Here is an 18,012-nt window from a genome sequence, read left to right on the forward strand (position 1 = left end):
CTGTCCAACTCCTCATGCACATTATACTGAGGTGTATTTACAAGTGTTTATGAATGTGAATGAACTGACACCATCGTCCTACCTTAAATAGGATAATGCACACACTTTGCTGGGTGCAGACGAGGCACTCAGTGAATGATGGCAGCTATGATGATGATGATGATGTTGGTATTTTTTCCTTGCTCCATTCATCTTCCATTCTCTTCTTTCCTTGAAGGAACAAGTATATGCTTTGTGAAATCCCTTCAGCCTCCCAAAGAAAATTAAACTAATGGGAGGGTGCCAGGGTAAGGAAATCTCGATTCCCACTCTAAAGCTTAACTTGAAAGATAGTTGCATCCCCTCCACCAAGTGTCATCCCTGTCCGTGTCGCTGGAGCCACCTATTTCCCCGGAGTACCTGGCAGCTTTTGGAGGTGGGTACCCGGCAAGGAGCATCGGGAACATGAGATGGAGATGAGAAGCTCAGAGACTGTGGCCTCCCGGGAAGAGGCGCTTGAAAACCCCCTGCGCCCGCACCCCGCCCGGCCCGGGCGCTCTCTGCTGCCCCCCGCGGAGGTGCCCGCGTCCCTGCCCCGGCCCCCCTAGCGGCTCCTCGGGAATGCTGGGAATGTGAGTCAGGGCCGCGGAGAGCGAGCGAGCGAGCGAGAGAGCGCGCGGAGCGGCGGGGCTGGGGGCGCGGCGGAGCGCAGGTCTGGCTGCGCCCGCGCGAGCGCGCGTCTCGGGACTGCGGCGGGTGCCGCCCCCTCGGCCGTCGGCCCCGCCCGGCCCGGCGCCCGGCCTCGGCCCTGCGAGCGGCGCCCTTCCTCCTTCCCTGGCTCCCCCCCTCCCCGCCCCGCTCCTCCTTCTCCTCCTCCCGCTCCTGCACGCTCGGGCTCCGGCTCTGGCGCCGGCTCCGGCTCCTCCCGGCCGCCCGGGGCCAAGGAGACGTGAGGTTGTAAAAATCCATGTGGGACGGCCCCGGGGCGAGCATCAGAAAGGTGAGACGTCGGGGCCGGGGCCGCTGGGCGCCCGGCTCCCTCGGGGCGGCCGTTCCGGGGCATCCCTCGTGCCGGGTCCCCCTCACTCGTGGGGAGCTGCAATGCGTTATCGGGGGTAGCCGAGGGGTGAACCACCCGCCTCTACTTGGGCTTGCTGGGGCGGGGGAAAGGATGGGGCGGCCTAAGGGCGGATTTGTCTTGATGTAGAAACCCCCGGATTGGAACAAGTGCACGGCTTCCTCCGGCGCGCGGGCGCTGCTCGCTCGACCCGGCGGCCCGGGCTACCTCCCGCAGTCCCTCCCCGGCAGCCACCCAGACTGCTCTCGCCTTTCTTCTTTTCTGCTCCCCCTCTTTCGCCTGGCTTTCCCCCCTTTTGCCTTGAAGGGTGGGGGTGTTCGCAGGGGCAAGGGTCTCGGGAAATCCCCAGGCAGAACAAAGTAGAGAAAGGTGGAGCCCCAGCCCAGGGGGTGGGGTACCTGGCTGCTTCGGTGGGGTCCGAGGGGAGCGTGTTTAAAAAAAAAAATCCGTGTCAGGGAAAATGAAGCCGGATTTATTGGCGAGGAGTAGGAGGTGGTGTGGTGGTCCATGAAAACGAATACGATGTGAAATTAAACTGAACGACCTGCTTTCTCTCCCCTTTCCCATCTCCGAATTATACAAGAGAAGGGATACTTAGAGGGTTGTACCTATTCATTTTATTTTTAAATTATTGTCCGAGCCTTTGAAAGATCATCTTAGGACAGTGAAGATTAGGGCTGCTTTGGTGCGGGATAATAAAACAGCTCTCGTAAACTCGGATCGGCCCTGCCTTTTAAATTTTGTACTTAAGGGTCTCTTTTCTCCTTGCCTCAGAGGGAGGGTCCCCTCTGTTACGAGCAGATCGATTTTAGGCGGCTACCTGCCTTTGCTGGATGAAAGGCAATTTACTCCCGGAGCGGTGAATTGTCAGCTCCCTCCGTGATTGACAGCCACACCTGCCACTTATGTGGGCAGAACGGGGACCGCTGGAACCTCAAGAGCCAATCAATGCTTGAGAGAGGAGGGCAGTTCCCACTTGTCATGGTTAGTTTCCTGGTTGGCTTTTTAAATCAGTGGTTTTACTTAACTATTGGTTTACACCAGGTATGAGGTTCCAGCTGTGAGAGGCAGACAAGCGGGAAGAAAACTCTTCAAAAATGGGCTCAGAAGCAAGAATGCTTCACTTGTATTTGTCACCCCCGTTTTAGTTGTAGTAGTTGGGGATGCTCAGGCCATTGGCTTAGAAATGAAAATGAAATGAATCTGTATAAAGGATGAAATGGGAGAGTGTGTTGGGGATTAGAATTGTCAACCGATTTCTCTAGAATTGCAGCTGCTTTAGAAGAGATACCATTTACTCTTGAGCTTTCTGGAAAAGGGTGTGGCACTTTGTCTCCTATGGTCAATCTTGCCCTTGTAAAGTCACATTGTTTCTCAGTATACAGTACTTAGCTCTTTGCTTTATGGGGGGGATTTATAAAGATATTTTCAAAGCAGGCAAACATGCTTTATTTGAATTACCATGAATAGAAGGGATTCTTTTAGTTTTTGATGGTGTAACTCAACTTCTGGAAGTGAAACCTGCCTTCTTCACTTCCAGTTTGGAGGTGGCAGTGGGGTCAAGCCAGATGCTTTCTGGAGGGTAGATGAGTTTGCCTTTAAGGTGAATTTGCTTCTAAGATGAGCCATCTTGTTGGTTTGCATCTCTGCTTTAATTAAAGCCTTCACAGTTTGGGAGGGTGGTGTGTGAATCGTGATGAAAGCGTGGCTTTCACCAGCAAGATTTTCAAGGGTGGATGGATTGTGGGTAGAAGACCAGATCCTTCTCAACTCTCTATTAGTGAATGGCTAATTTTTCAATACTCTTCTCCCTTAATTCAGTGGAAAAATTACTGATTGATCCAGAGAGCTGTCGCCTTACAGAAGACGTACCTGAATGTGAATATAAAGCTCTGCATTGAACATATCATGAACAGATTGTGGGCTAGAGTACACTGATTAGAATAGTCCTCATGTAGGAGCCAGGTTTGTTAATTATCATCATCATTATTATTGCATATGCAAGCACTTTAGGGGTACTTTACATGTATTTCCTTTGTTAAATCCTGCAGAGCCCCTATGAGGTGTGTGTGTGTGTGTGTTAGTCACTCAACTGTGTCTGACTCTTTGTGACCCCATGTACTGTAGTCTGCCAGGATTCTCTGTCCATGGGATTCTCCAGGTGAGAATACTGGAGTGGGTTGCCATTTCCTCCTGCAGGGGATCTTCCTGCATTGTGGGCAGATTCTTTACCATCTGAGGAGCCCTTATGAGGTAGGTAGGACTATTATTATCCCCAAATTATAGATAAGGAAACAAAAATAAATTAGGTATATTGCTACAGTTTAGTGTGAGAGTGAGAACTTGAGCCCATGTTTCTCTGATCCAGACCCCGTGACGTTGGGCACGGCTTTGAATTCAAATTCTGGTTCTGCAGTCTGCATGGGTTCAGTCTGGAGTGTGTACTCTTCCAGCTTACATAGGGCTTATTCTGTTCAGAGTCCACTGTGATATTAATGGTCTTTTCACTGTGCTGTTTGCCTCGCCACTTTGAAGGCTCTTTCTTCTACCATCAAGCAAATGAGATAACTATGTGTGTTGTACATTTCCAGTATGTCAACTCTAGTCCGAAGGAAATTTGGTTCCAGACTTAATGATGACTTCAAAGAAAGTAAAACAAAATAACATGCACACTCTTCCATCTTCCTTGATACCTTAAGGTTCCACCTGGAGTTGTGAATAAGTCTTAGTTGAATACATACTCTTTTCATTTAACTGGCTTTATTTTTTCTTCTCTAAAGGATAGGAATTTTATTTTCTTTTCCACTTACAAAGGGATTCTTTTTAATTAGTGATTAAATATAGTTATGTTTAAAATTATCCTATTAAAACAATATGGCTCTCTTGCTTTTTTATGTAACAAAAGCCACAGACTTTAGCCTTTCAGTGTCTTCTTCCCATTGATGAAACTCAATGGTCATGGCTTGCCAAAATAGGTATCCTGAAAAGTGAGTTTAGATGAATGGTATTGGAGTCTACAAATTCACCTCAATAGATAGTCTTTGATTTTGGTAGCGTTGACTTTGTACAATTAACATCTTTATTTGTTTTACTAGGACTTCCTTTCTGGAGCAGGAAATGGCAACCCACTCCAGTGTTCTTGCCTGGAGAATCCCAGGGATGGGAGAGCCTGGTGGGCTACCGTCTATGGGGTTGCACAGAGTTGGACACGACTGAAGTGACTTAGCAGCAGCAGCAGCAGGACTTCCTTTAATAACCCCTTTTTATCAGCTAATAGCTTAACACGTTGGCTGTCATATGGGAGATCTATCTGCCAGCCAACAGTTGAGTTTTAGCAATGTTTACATTATTCCTTGATACTTTATTGTGATTTTCCTTGTTTTAGAAAGATAGTAGAACAAAAGGAAAACAGAAGCATTGCTATTAATGATAATGTAGGTCTCATAAATTTAAAATGGTTGATCCAAAGATAAAAATCATTAGGTGTACCAAAGACAGAGATGCTTCAATCACTGCTTTTTTATGAGAAAAAAAGGAGCAAAATGAATGATTATGTAAGAAACGTGAAATTATATCAAATGGTAAAAGAAAAATTAATCACCTTTTGCTGTGTAACAAAACTCCTGGACTTACAGCAACAGGTATTTATTCTCACCCTCATGAGTCTGTCTGTTGACTCTTATTTTTGGCTGATCGGGGTTGGGCTCCTGTGATGGCTCTGCTGTAGGTTGTAGCTTGGATCCTGGGCTGTTCCACCTGTGTTCTGGGGCCCAGGCTGAAAGCTACGTGGGGCATGCTCTTCTCATGGCAGATCAGTGTATTTAAGAGCCAAGTCAAACTGTACAAGCTAATGTCATTTCCATTAATGATATTTTTGGATATACCAAGTTAGATGGTGAAGCCCAACATCCATGGTTAAAAGTAGACTCTGCCCGTAGTTGGGGAGAGAATATTTAATGAACTATAATCTGAACTCCTACAATGTGTAAAAAGAATAATTTTTTTTTTTAGAATTTTTAAATTTTTTCTTCTCATTCTTGGAGAATGCAGTCTTCCTGTCACTCCTACCCCTATTTTTATGACATATAAACATAGTATTTTGCATTTCAGGAATATACCGTGTTTGATTCCAGAGGATTGACTGTAAAAGCAGGTATGAATATATACATGAGTATATACATGAATTACTTAAATGATCCAGGCACCTACTGTGTTTGAGGGACTGTGCTCAATGGAGTGATGAGCTCAGGAGTTATCGTCTGATATGAATCCTGTTACCATAGAACTTATAAGGAATAGGTGTCAGGAAACACTTTGTAGATGAAATGGCATTTTCCTGCTTCCTTGAAGCAGTGGTAGTGTTAGAGATAGAACAGGGGATATAGTGCAAGTGTAAGGTGCACATCTGGATATAATGAGTTATTTCATTTGGCTAGAGGGGTGAATAATAAGGTGATAATAACTATAATAATTATAATAATAGTAATTATAGCCTAGCTTTTATTAAGCAGTTAATTATGTGCTAGGTACTCTCCACTCTGTTTAGCACTTTATGTGAAATATATCATTTAATATTTGGATATATTGGTAAATATATCATTTAATATTGGGATAGGCCTACTTTCTGGTTGCCTATCTAGTATTCATTCTCTCCTTTCTCACTAAAGGAACTCCAATTTTGTTTGAGATGGGAATATGCCTGTCTTACACTCCCAAACTCTCTTATGTGAATGGCCACGAAACTCAGGTCTTAATAATGATACTTTGACCCCTTTTTGCTTCTTGCTGTGGGGAATATGGGTGCAATGCCTTGAGGAGCAGCAGCCAACTTCATTAACAAAGATAAGTTGTTGTTGTTGTTCACTCATGTCTGACTATTTGCAATCCCATGGACTACAGCACACCCGGCTCCTCTTTGCTCCATTATCTCCTGTACTTTGTTCAAATTCATATCCATTGAATCAGTGATGCTGTCTAATCATCTCATCCTCTGCCACCCCCTTCTCCTTTAACTTTCAGCCTTTCCCAGCATCAGGGTCTTTTCCAATGAGTCATCTCTTCACATCAAGTGACCAAAGTATTGCAGCTTTAGCTTCAGCATCAGTCCTTCCAATGAACATTCAGGATTTATTTCCTTGAGGATTGACTGGTTTGATCTCCTTGCCGTCCAAGGGACTCTCAAGTGTCTTTTTTTTTTAAATTTTATTTTATTTTTAAACTTTACATAATTGTATTAGTTTTGCCAAATATCAAAATGAATCCGCCACAGGTATACATGTGTTCCCCATCCTGAACCCTCCTCCCTCCTCCCTCCCCATACCATCCCTCTGGGTTGTCCCAGTGCACTAGCCCCAAGCATCCAGTATCGTGCATCGAACCCAGACTGGCATCTTGTTTCATACATGATATTTTACATGTTTCAATGCCATTCTCCCAAATCTTCCCACCCTCTCCCTCTCTCATAGAGTCCATAAGACTGTTCTATACATCAGTGTCTCTTTTGCTGTCTTGTACACAGGGTTATTGTTACCATCTTTCTAAATTCCATATATATGCGTTATTATACTGTATTGGTGTTTTTCCTTCTGGCTTACTTCACTCTGTATAATAGGCTCCAGTTTCATCCACCTCATTAGAACTGATTCAAATGTCTTCTTTCGCACCACAATTTGAAAGCATCAGTTCTTCGGTGCTCAGCCTTCTTTATGGTCCAACTCTCACATTTATACATGACTACTGAAAAAACCATAGGTTTGCCTCTACAGACCTTTGTTGGCAAAGTGATGTCTCTGCTTTTTAATACGCTGTCTAGGTTTGTCATAGCTTTCTTTCCATGGAGCAAGCATCTTTTAATTTCATGGGTCCAGCCACTGCTCACAGTGATTTTGGAGCCCGGGAAAATAAAATCTGTCACTGCTTCCACTTTTTCCCCTTCTACTTGCCATGAAGTGATGGGACCAGATGCCATGATCTTAGTTTTTTGAATGTTGGGTTTTAAACCAGCTTTTTCACTCTCTTTTTTCACCCTCATCAAGAGACTCTTAGTTCCTCTTCACTTTCTGCCATTGGAGTGGTATCATCTGCAGAGCTGAGATTGTTGATATTTCTCCCAGCAATCTTGATTCCTGCTCGTGATTCATCCAGCCTGGTGTTTCGAGTGATGTACTCTGTGTAGAAGTTAAATAAGCAGGTGACAGTATACAACCGTGTCATACTCTTTTCCTGATTTTGAACCAGTCAGTTTTTTTCATATTTGGTTCTAACTTCTGCTTCTTGACTTGTGTACAGGTACCTCAGGAGATGGGTAGCATATATGAAACATGACAAAGCTGGAACCTGGAAGGCTGTTGGTTTTGATGACATTGTTGAGCCATAGTACAAGCCTAGACTGCCTTTCCCTGTTAAATCAATACTTCTTATTACTTAAAACAAATAACCTCCTTAGTTGTAAGCTACTATTTGTTACTTGTAGTCAAACATAATCTTCACTGATACATATAACTTCTCAAGAGCCTCTGCAAATAGATGCTATCATACCTATTTCAAGGGTGAGAATATGAAAATCAGATTAAGGCATTTGCACAAGATCTAGGATTCATTACTGAGTCATTTTGACTTTTAGGGTCATCATACTGCCTTTGGCTGGGCAGATAAGTACCACAATAGAGACTCTGTTGGAGAAGTAGTTTGGAGTAAAATTGAGGGAGGAAACTGGATTCCAGGCTGAAAAGTTTGAGTTTTATTACTGGGAAAAAGAATGTAGCTGGCCCTCAGTATATGGAGATTCTGAGTCTGGAGGGTTGACTGTAAGGGACTTGAACATCCTTGGATTTTGGTATCCATGGGCATTCTAGGAGCCAATCTTCTGCAGATACTGAGGGGCCACTGTATAACATGACTTGACAAAGACAGAGACTGGAGTTTGGAGGACCACTGAGACTTAAGTGATGTCACCCAGTGCTTTAGTGTGAATGAAACTGGAGGAAAAGCTCAACACAAAGGTGAGTTGGCAATGTGAGAAGAGACTGGAACTAACTGAACGCAAATCATAGTCAGCTATTAACATGTTATCTTCTGAGAACAAAACTAAAGTCTTCTGAAGGTTAGTATTAACTTCTACTAATGGTATCACATTTGCCAGGAAGTAGGGAATGAGTAACGTAGAGAACTGTTAATGGGATGTGAATCATTATTTAGTGCAATAGATGGGGACTTCTACTTGTCTGTACCATTTATTGAACCCTTGATGACCTTGTATGACATGATTTTGATCTGGGTCTGGCTCTACTGCACCAGTTAAAGGTAGCAGAGATGAAGGGTAAGGCCAGAGAGTGGTGCAATAGCACAATGAATTCTGTCCGTGGACTTTTTTCCGCATCTGCTAAACATTTTGGTGCTTTCTTAGAGGTGGGGTAGGGTCAATTTAACTTCCTGGGCCTCCTTTCCCCCTGTTTCTCTACTTTATTTAATCTATAAAAGAAAGGATTTGGTTTACATTAGTGGTTTTCAAATGTTTTTCAGCTGTAGGAACTTTTGTTTCCTGAATAAAAAGTTGTCTGGACCTTCAGTTTAATATAGAAAAAAGTAGAGTTGCTCTGAAAATTCAAGGCCCGGGTTTATGTAGTCTGGGATGTCTTTATATTGAGGCTACTGCTCTGAAATGCTCCCTACATGTTCTCCCAGGTCCAGGATTATGTGAATCTTAGAGTTGTCCAGATGTTTTATTGGAGCATCCTCTTTAACAAATCACTTTGTTATTCCACAGCTTGCTGATTTTAGTATCATCCTGGGTAGAGATTGGTGGTGGACAAGGAGGCCTGGCTTGCTGTGGTTCATGGGATGGCAAAGAGTCAGACACGACTGAGCTACTGAACTGAACTGAACTGAAGGTAGAGATTGCTAATTAGTGTTCACCATGGCTACTTTTTCTCTAGGTATATGTTGAAAGTGACTTGTGTCACCTCTATTTCTAGAACACTTAATTTCCAGTGTGAGACCGTCCAATACTGTCTTCTGCTGTGATGATCATGGCAACGCCTGTTGAGATGGAGCCTCCGTGTGCCATAGTCCCTAAGTTACTAAATGAACAAATCTTCCAGTCAGTTGGCGTTGGACATATAATGTGACTATATGTTATAGTGAAATAAACCTTTGTTGTTTTAAGCTATTGAGATTTTGTGATTGTTTATGCAGCATTTTAAGGAACTTCTCTTTACTAATAGATCATCTTTTAGCAATCTTTAGCATCTTTAGTTTATCTGCTAAACTTTATTTAACTTGCTTTTGAAGTGTCTTCTAGATCAACCTGAGGCCTGGCCAGCTTGTCCTTACTTTGTTCTCAGAAAAATAGAAGGCAGCATGTATATTTACTGTCTGTGTAGGTCTCTGTACTCATAGGTTTTACGATTTGGAATGTTGTTGTTTAGTCGCTAAGTTGTGTCTGACTCTTTTGCGACCCCATGGACTGTAGCCCGCCAGGCTTTTCTGTCCATGGAATTTCCCAGGCAAGAATACTGCAGTGGGTTGCCATTTCCTTCTCCAGGGGATGTTCCAACCTAGGTATCGAACCTGTGTCTCCTGCATTGTAGGTAAATTCTTTACCCCTGAGCCACTGGGGGACCCCCGTGAATTGGAATACTTAACTATGTTTGCTGCTACTGCTAAGTCGCTTCAGTCGTGTCCGACTCTATGCGACCCCATAGACGGCAGCCCACCAGGCTCTGCCATCCCTGGGAGTCTCCAGGCAAGAACACTGGAGTGGGTTGCCATTTCCTTCTCCAATCCATGAAAGTGAAAAGTGAAAGTGAAGTCGCTCAGTCATGTCTGACTCTTCGAGACCCCATGGACTGCAGCCTATCAGGCTCCTCCATCCGTGGGATTTTCCAGGCAAGAGTACAGGAGTGGGTTGCCATTGCTCTCATGTTAAAAAAAAAGTCCAAATAAATATTGTGTAGCACACCTTACTTTTTAAAAAAAAAGTGTTTAATTTAATGCCCTATTGCTTTTTAAGATAATAGAACCTCAGTGGCTCAGGAAAGAATGATTGTTTTCAGTTACCATAATAATGGCTACTGTGGATTGAGGGCTCATTCATTGATTTGTGAAATATTTATTGAGCATCTACTATGTGATAGGTACTGAAGCTATATGGATGAACCATAGATAGTTCCTCACTTGGAGCTTACACTGTAGTTGGGGTTTGTGAATAAGTTTTCTCTGTTCTATGAAGGATACCAGTTATGAGCATTTACTGTGTGGTAGGTGTTTTATATTCCTCATCTCATAGTGCCTATAATGGTAGGTATATAATCACCATTTTATAGGTGAGGAAACTGAGACTCAAAGAATTTGATAACCTATGAAGGCAAGAATTTTTGCCTTTTGCTTAGAAGGCAAAGTGCTTATTTGCACTTTAACCCCCAGTGCTTAGTAGAATCTTTGATACATTGCGGTTGCTAAATAAGTACTTGTTGATTAAATAAATGAGCAGAGGAACTTGCTTAAAGTTCATGCCGTGGGAAAGCGAGAACTTGAACCCACATCTGCCTGACTCTCAGGCTGTTGAATTATCACTGGGTGTAGTAGGAGAGTGTTTTCACATGGTAACAACAGAAGCAACCACTGAGCCCCACCAATGTCAAGGAAAAGGCACCAGCAAGAGCCAGATTGTCTCTTTTTTATGGGTAGGGCCAAATTCTCTGCATGAATCGCTACTCACTGTGTCTCAGCTGGGGAAATTCGAGGCTACTCTCTCACTGACTTAATTGCTGATGTAATTGCTTACCCCTGTCTTGGGCCAGTTCAACTTCTGCTCTAGCTGGATTTCCTTAGCACTTGACTGGCCTTGTTTCCCAGGACTGTGCCTCAAGTTCTGCTTTTAACATCTTGCACATCCCTTCTCCACTTTCATTTTTCAGATGTGTTTCTTTGAAGTTCCAGGAAATCTCTAGTTGCTGGCACCTAGTGGGCACTCAACAAAATTAAAAGGGAGAGCGAGAGAAGAAAATAAAGGCAGCCAGCACTTTTAGGAAGGAACTAAGTGATGACTTTTTCCTGGAAGTTAATGGTGAGATTGCAGCTCCAGCAGATGGGGAGGATGGGTTGGGTTGCTGGGTATATCTGGGGTAGGTACACCTGTCGATGGAAGTCCAGTGGCAACATTCATAGATGCCTTATACCAGCAGCTCTCTCTGGGGTAGGTACACCTGTAGATGGGAGGCCAGTGGCAACGTTGATAGACACCTTATACCAGAAGCTCTCTCTGGGGTAGGTACACCTATAGATGGAAGGTGGGTGACAATGTTCGTTGCTGCCTTATACCAGCTCTCTCTGGGCTAAGTATACCTATAGATGAAAGGCCAGTGGCAATGTTTATAGATACCTTATACCAGCAGTTTTACTTTGCTGTGTTTTCTTCAAAGTCTATATTTTGCTCTCTTACTTCTCCTGTGTATGTGTAGTGTGTGCACGCACATCTATGTGTATGCATGGGAGTCTAATAACATTCCATCTTTCTTCCTGCCTTACAGCTTTCCACCCCTAAAGGTAGTTGTCATTCTGTGATTTCAGAATATGAATGAATCACAGGCAGCAAAGTGCCTTCCCCTGTAAGTGTATTAAGAGCACACTATTAATTCAAGGCAACTTCTTAGTGGTTCAGAAGACAAGAGCTTGAATGGGAATTGAGCAGTGTGTTCTTTAAGAATACACTCAGATCCTTCTGCGAACTGTGAGAGGCTTTCCCTTAAAACAGTATGGCTAATTATAGCAAGAAAGGGCAGGGTTTTATGTAAGGAATTATACCAACTTGTGCTCGGTAGTTACTGTTCTATGTAGCAGGTTTCTCTAAAACAAGGTGAGAGTGAAGGATGGCAGTACAGCCTCTGTGGGCCCAGAGTGATTGAAAGTAGGGCCCCAAGGTGATTTGGAGTCTGGGGGCTGCTTTGAGGGTGGAGAATAACACTCTGAAGGTGGAAGGCTGAGTGGTTCCGTAAGATGTGAGATTGGTCTGATCTCTAGTTATATTCTTGGTCAACCTGGTGTAGATGCCAGACTCCTACCATGATGGCTTTCTTGTTCCTGTTTTAAGTCATGTTAGCCATTCTGCCTTCCTGCTGGCTGGCTCCAAGCTAACTGCCATCCCTGGAGAAGCAAGGCTCTGGTTCAAAGGGCAGGATCCTAGTGGAGCAGTGTTGTTGATCCTTTTCCACGTTTAGCTCTCAGGAGAGGGCTTTAGATGTGTTTTCTTTCCTCCTGGTGATTGTTTTTTGTTCATTTTGGGTAAAATTCCCAAATTCCCTCTACACTCTCCCCCACCCCATTTTGGTTCTCTAGCCATCTTGTGGGGAGAAGGCAATGGCACCCCACTCCAGTACTCTTGCCTGGAAAATCCCATGGATGGAGGGGCCTGATAGGCTGCAGTCCACTAGGTCGCTAGGAGTCAGACACGACTGAGCGTCTTCACTTTCACTTTTCACTTTCCTGCATTGGAGAAGGAAATGGCAACCCACTCCAGTGTTCTTGCCTGGAGAATCCCAGGGATGGGGGAGCCTGGTGGGCTGCCGTCTATGGGGTCGCACAGAGTCTGACACGACTGAAGCAACTTAGCAGCAGCAGCAGCAGCAGCAGTCATCTTGTGTCTGAAACTTCTCCATGGGGGGATGCAGGAGGTTGGGTAGCAAATGGGGTGAAAGCTTGGCCTTCTTAGAAGCTCATTGAAATAGACCCCGTTAGATGTTGGGTGAATACAAAAGCCCCTGAGTGTCAGTAACTGCTGTTCATCAGGCTCGCAAGCATGGAGCAGTTAGTAGGGGTGCGTAAGGAAAATTCTTTCCATTCTTGTTAAGCCTGAGAAAGAACTATCTTCATACACAGACTTTGAATACGTTGACAGGACATCCTTAAAATCAGCAATGTGAATAGTTACTTAGAATAACTTCAGAGCAGATTATTTTGGATATAGAGATGTGAGCCCTGACCTGTGAGTCAAGAGACCTAAATTCTATTCCTGGCTTTACCACTAGCTTTCTACTTATTTTTCTCTTTCTTGATATATATCAAAATCATCTGGCCCTTCTCCAGGTCTAAACTAATTTTTTTTACAGCATATTTTTTGGCAAAGGATCAACTAAGTAACTGCGATTTTATTAATGACTTTATCCTGGAAAACAAAACTGGCCAGTATGCTTTCATGATGGACTTTATTAACAAAGAGTTAAGCCATTATATTATGTATTCACTCTATATGTGTGTGCTTGCTTCATGCCAGCTCTCTGCTGGCACAGGGGATGCAGCTATACAGAGCAGGTGATTTTGAGGGGCTCAGGGGGGAGGGCCTGAGCCTTTAGTGGGGGACTAAGCAAGTAAGCAGGCTACTGGAGTGGGAGCTCTTATGGGGGAATACCCAGGCTGTCTTCCTCCAGGAGAACTGAGGAGATTCATGGATGAATGATGGAGGGAGATGTCTAGAAGAAGGTTAACACCTAAGGTGAGGTAGAACAGGAAGTGGAGTTAGCTGGTGTGGACTTGGGTTTTGATGGTACAGTAACAGAGGGAAGAGTCCAGATCCAAAGATGAACAAGAGATTGGAAGTTTGGGGGCTTGGGGATATTAAAGTAGACCTGTGGAGCTGGAAATTAGCTTGGCTTGGGGTGGCGGCTGGTGAGAGAGGCCAGGAAGAGTAACAGCCATTAAGACTGTAGCTTAACCATCAAAGGGTTTCAGTAGGGGAATGACACAGTCAGAGATGCTGAATTCTCTTTATTCTTCCTTCATTCCACTTTCGTGGCAATAACTACCTGCTTCTGGTATTGGTGGGAGTATGGAATTTGACACTGGGTATTACCAGGATGACCTGGAAAACAATGGAAAGATTATGAATATGGTCTTGGGAATCCTAGCAGTGTCCACCCTGATTTCATTGACCAAACACACTTTCTGCAGGTGAAGATGCTCCTGATAAAAGATCCAGAGTGGGATGTTGTTTTTTGAGCATCTCTGTGGATGTTGTGGGAGAAGGCAATGGCACCCCACTCCAGTACTCTTGCCTGGAAAATCCCATGGACAGAGGAGCCTGGTAGGCTGCAGTCCATGGGGTTGAGAAGAGTCGGACACGACTGAGCGACTTCACTTTCACTTTTCACTTTCATGCATTGGAGAAGGAAATGGCAACCCACTCCAGTGTTCTTGCCTGGAGAATCCCAGGGAGGGGAGCCTGGTGGGCCTGCTGTCTGTGGGGTCGCACAGAGTCGGACATGACTGAAGCGACTTAGTAGTAGTAGTAGTGGATGTTGTGTGGGATCAGGTTCTTTTCAGTGAGTTTTGAGCAGAGCACAGAGTATAGATCTTGTTTTAAAATGTTTGCAGTTAATGGGTACAATTAAACAGACTTTGTTAGACCAATCGAAGGAAATAGTTGAAGTAATTCATAGTGTACGGCTTCTGAAAGTGGTGTAAGAAAGTTCATGAGTGAAAATGTTTTAATTATTCTGTGAAATGTACAAGACTGAGAGTTATGTGCTGAAATTGTTTTCAGTGTGCCATATATCTCAGCAGCCTATGACTTTACTTCTGTATGATTTTTGTAGTCTAGATGGTAGCATGATAAACTGTCTTTCATATATTAATCTTGACTTCTGTGCTTCAGCTTGTAAATCAACATTTGAGCTGCTATATCATGGCCTTACCTGCTAAAAAATAGTTTTATAGAGTTGACCAAAAAGTTTGTTCAGGTAAAAACCCTTGGTCAACCCAACAGTTCAACAACATCACCATGTTTGTATAGCAGAGTTTTTGTAATCATTTGAGTGTTTCTTTAATCTTCTCATTATTTTATAAAAGTAAGTGGAAATGGAAAAACAGACAGTAATAAGGTGAGAAATATGAGCCTCATAAACATAATGTAATTGAGGCAAAGATGACACTATTAAAAATGCCCAGTGTAGATGGTGTGTACTCAGTCAGAGGCTGTGGACTTAAGGTGACCAACTCTATTTAGTTGTGAGAGATAAGAAAGAAGATACGGGCTATGGACATAGGGAATTTTGGAAAAAAGCTTTGTGGATAATGATAAAAATCAACATGTAACTTGGGATTTTGTCACTTATTGGTTTTGGAGAACAGAGCTTCCCTTTTTAACATAACTGTTGTCAACTTTTTGTTCAGCTTTAAATAACTGTTTGTTCAGCTTTAAAAATATACATGTATATTGAGAAAGGTATTTTCTGCAAAAGTAATAGATAGTAATTGAACTCACCAGTCTTATGTAGAAAAGTCCACCAGGGCTGGACTCTTTTGGTTTGCTTAGTGGCATTGTTGGTCATAGTGCTTAACAAAATTCACTGTCTTTTGGCAAACCAGTAAAGATAAACCAAAGAAAATACAATGGACCTAGCAAAGGATATACCTCAATGGATTTTCATGATTCCATGGTTTCCTTTGGTACACTGTGGAACAGAAAAAGACTAAATACATTTTCAGTTCAGTTCCGTTCAGTCGCTCAGTCGTGTCTGACTCTTTGCGACCCCGTGAATCGCAGCACGCCAGGCCTCCCTGTCCATCACCAACTCCCGGAGTTCACTCAGACTCACGTCCGTCGAGTCAGTGATGCCATCCAGCCATCTCATCCTCTGTCGTCCCCTTCTCCTCCTGCCCCAAGTCCCTCCCAGCATCAGAGTCTTTTCCAGTGAGTCAACTCTTCGCATGAGGTGGCCAAAGTACTGGAGTTTCAGCTTTAGCATCATTCCTTCCAAAGAAATCCCAGGGCTGATCTTCAGAATGGACTGGTTGGATCTCCTTGCAGTCCAAGGGACTCTCAAGAGTCTTCTCCAACACCACAGTTCAAAAGCATCAATTCTTTGGCACTCAGCCTTCTTCACAGTCCAACTCTCACATCCATACATGACCACAGGAAAAACCATAGACTTGACTAGACGGACCTTTGTTGGCAAAGTAATGTCTCTGCTTTTGAATATGCTATCTAGGTTGGTCATAACTTTCCTTCCAAGGAGTAAGCGTCTTTTAATTAATAGAAGCAAGGTCAGATGCTGTAAAGAGCAATATTGCATAGGAACCTGGAATGTCAGGTCCATGAATCAAAGCAAATTGGAAATGGTTAAACAAGAGATGGCAAGAGTGAATGTCGACATTCTAGGAATAAGCGAACTCAAATGGCCTAGAATGGGTGAATTTAACTCAGATGACCATTATATCTACTACTGTGGACAGGAATCCCTCAGAAGAAATGGAGTAGCCGTCATGGTCAACAAAAGAGTCCGTAATGCAGTACTTGGATGCAATCTCAAAAACGACAGAATGATCTCTGTTTGTTTCCAAGGCAAACCATTCAATATCACAGTAATCCAAGTCTATGCCCCAACTAGTAACTCTGAAGAAGCTGAAGTTGAATGGTTCTATGAAGACCTACAAGACCTTTTAGAACTAATACCCAAAAAAGATGTCCTTTTCATTATAGGGGACTGGAATGCAAAAGTAGGAAGTCAAGAAACACCTGGAGTAACAGACAAATTTGGCCTTGGAATACGGAATGAAGCAGGGCAAAGGCTAATAGAGTTCTGCCAAGAGAATGCACTGGTCCTAACAAACTCCCTCTTCCAACAAGACAAGAGAAGACTCTACACATGGACATCACCAGATGGTCAACACTGAGATCAGATTGATTATGTTCTTTGCAGCCAAAGATGGAGAAGCTCTATACAGTCAACAAAAACAAGACCGGGAGCTGACTGTGGCTCAGATCATGAACTCCTTATTACCAAATTCAGTCTTAAATTGAAGAAAGTAGGGAAAACTACTAGACCATTCAGGTATGATCTAAATCAAAATACATTTTAGTCCTCATCATATGCCTTAGTGATGCCGAGATGGTATATTTGTAGCCATAGAGAAAGATGGGTAAGAATTAAGGTTTGTGTACAATTAAAGCCACTGCCCTCTGATTCCCTTGGTCAGGAGGGTATGACAGTGATCTGTCTGCCTTGGAAATGCTGATTGATATTTGGGAGCTTGTTTCCTTCATGAGCTGTGCCCACTTTTAAGCAAAGAATTGTGTTGGGTGCAAAATTCCATTTCCTTTTCATGCTTCTTGTGGTTAAATGATGAATGTGAAATCATGGGAGGTGTTAATCAGATAGAATATGGGAAAGAATAACTCTTGGACTTCTAGTCTTTCCTGACTGAGAGAGACGGTTTATCAAAATGGCAAATAACTATTTGGCCAGAAGTTCAAAAACCCATCTTGAGTACCTTCAGTGTGTCAGACATTGCGCTAATCAAGAATTATCTCTTTTAATCTTGGCAGTACCTCCATGATCCAAGTGTTATTTCTCAAAATGAGGAAATTAGCACTTAGAGAAGTTAAGGAACTTGCCTGTGTGTCTTAGTTTAGCTTCTCCCAGAAAGACAGAAGCTTTCTAGAATACTTATCTTGGTATTCTAGTACAAGTAATTGTTTGGGACACACAGGGAATACCAGTAGGCGAACATGGATGTAAGATAGGGAGGAGAAGGCAGCCGATAGCTGGGATGTTATTCAGCAAGTTACTACAGTGATGACTGGAGTTTAATCTTACAAGGAAACTCTGAAGAATAGTGTAAAACACTTGTCTGCGTATGATCTCATGTAGGGTTGAGGAAACAGGGGTGTATAACCACCAACTTCTGTCGGTTGCTTTTTCTTTCCTTTTAGAGAATTTATTTTTTATTGTGGTAAAATACACATAATGTTTATCATTTAAACCATCTTTAAGGGTCCAGTTCTGTCATATTCAGTCCATTCACAGTTTTGTGTAATTATAACCACTCTCGATCTCCAGAATTTTTTTATCATCGCAAACTGAAACTCTGTGCCCATTAAACAATGACTCCCCATTGCCTCCTGCCCCCAGCCCTTGGCAACCACTATTCTACTGTCTGCCTGTATGAATCTGATTATTCTA

General features: G+C 43.3%; 1 protein-coding gene across 6 annotated transcripts in view; it reads left to right on the top strand.

Moving 5' to 3' along the window:
* Nucleotides 1-609: 609 nt before the first annotated feature.
* ERC2 (ELKS/RAB6-interacting/CAST family member 2) overlaps nucleotides 610-18,012 on the top strand; it is a 993,433-nt gene continuing 976,030 nt past the window's right edge. For 4 of the 6 annotated variants that reach the window (XM_086367446.1, XM_086367443.1, XM_086367447.1 and 1 more), the window contains exon 1: nucleotides 610-979. The gene's annotated coding sequence lies outside the window, so the exon portion shown is untranslated. The remainder of the gene's footprint in view (nucleotides 980-18,012) is intronic. The other 2 variants (XM_086367445.1, XM_086367450.1) reach the window with 1 other exon arrangement.

This window comes from Bos grunniens, chromosome 22 (genome assembly GCF_055505025.1).
Source record: "Bos grunniens cultivar Pamir isolate PY7600 chromosome 22, Bosgru_T2T1.0, whole genome shotgun sequence".
In the NCBI taxonomy this organism is placed as follows: Eukaryota; Metazoa; Chordata; class Mammalia; order Artiodactyla; family Bovidae; genus Bos; species Bos grunniens.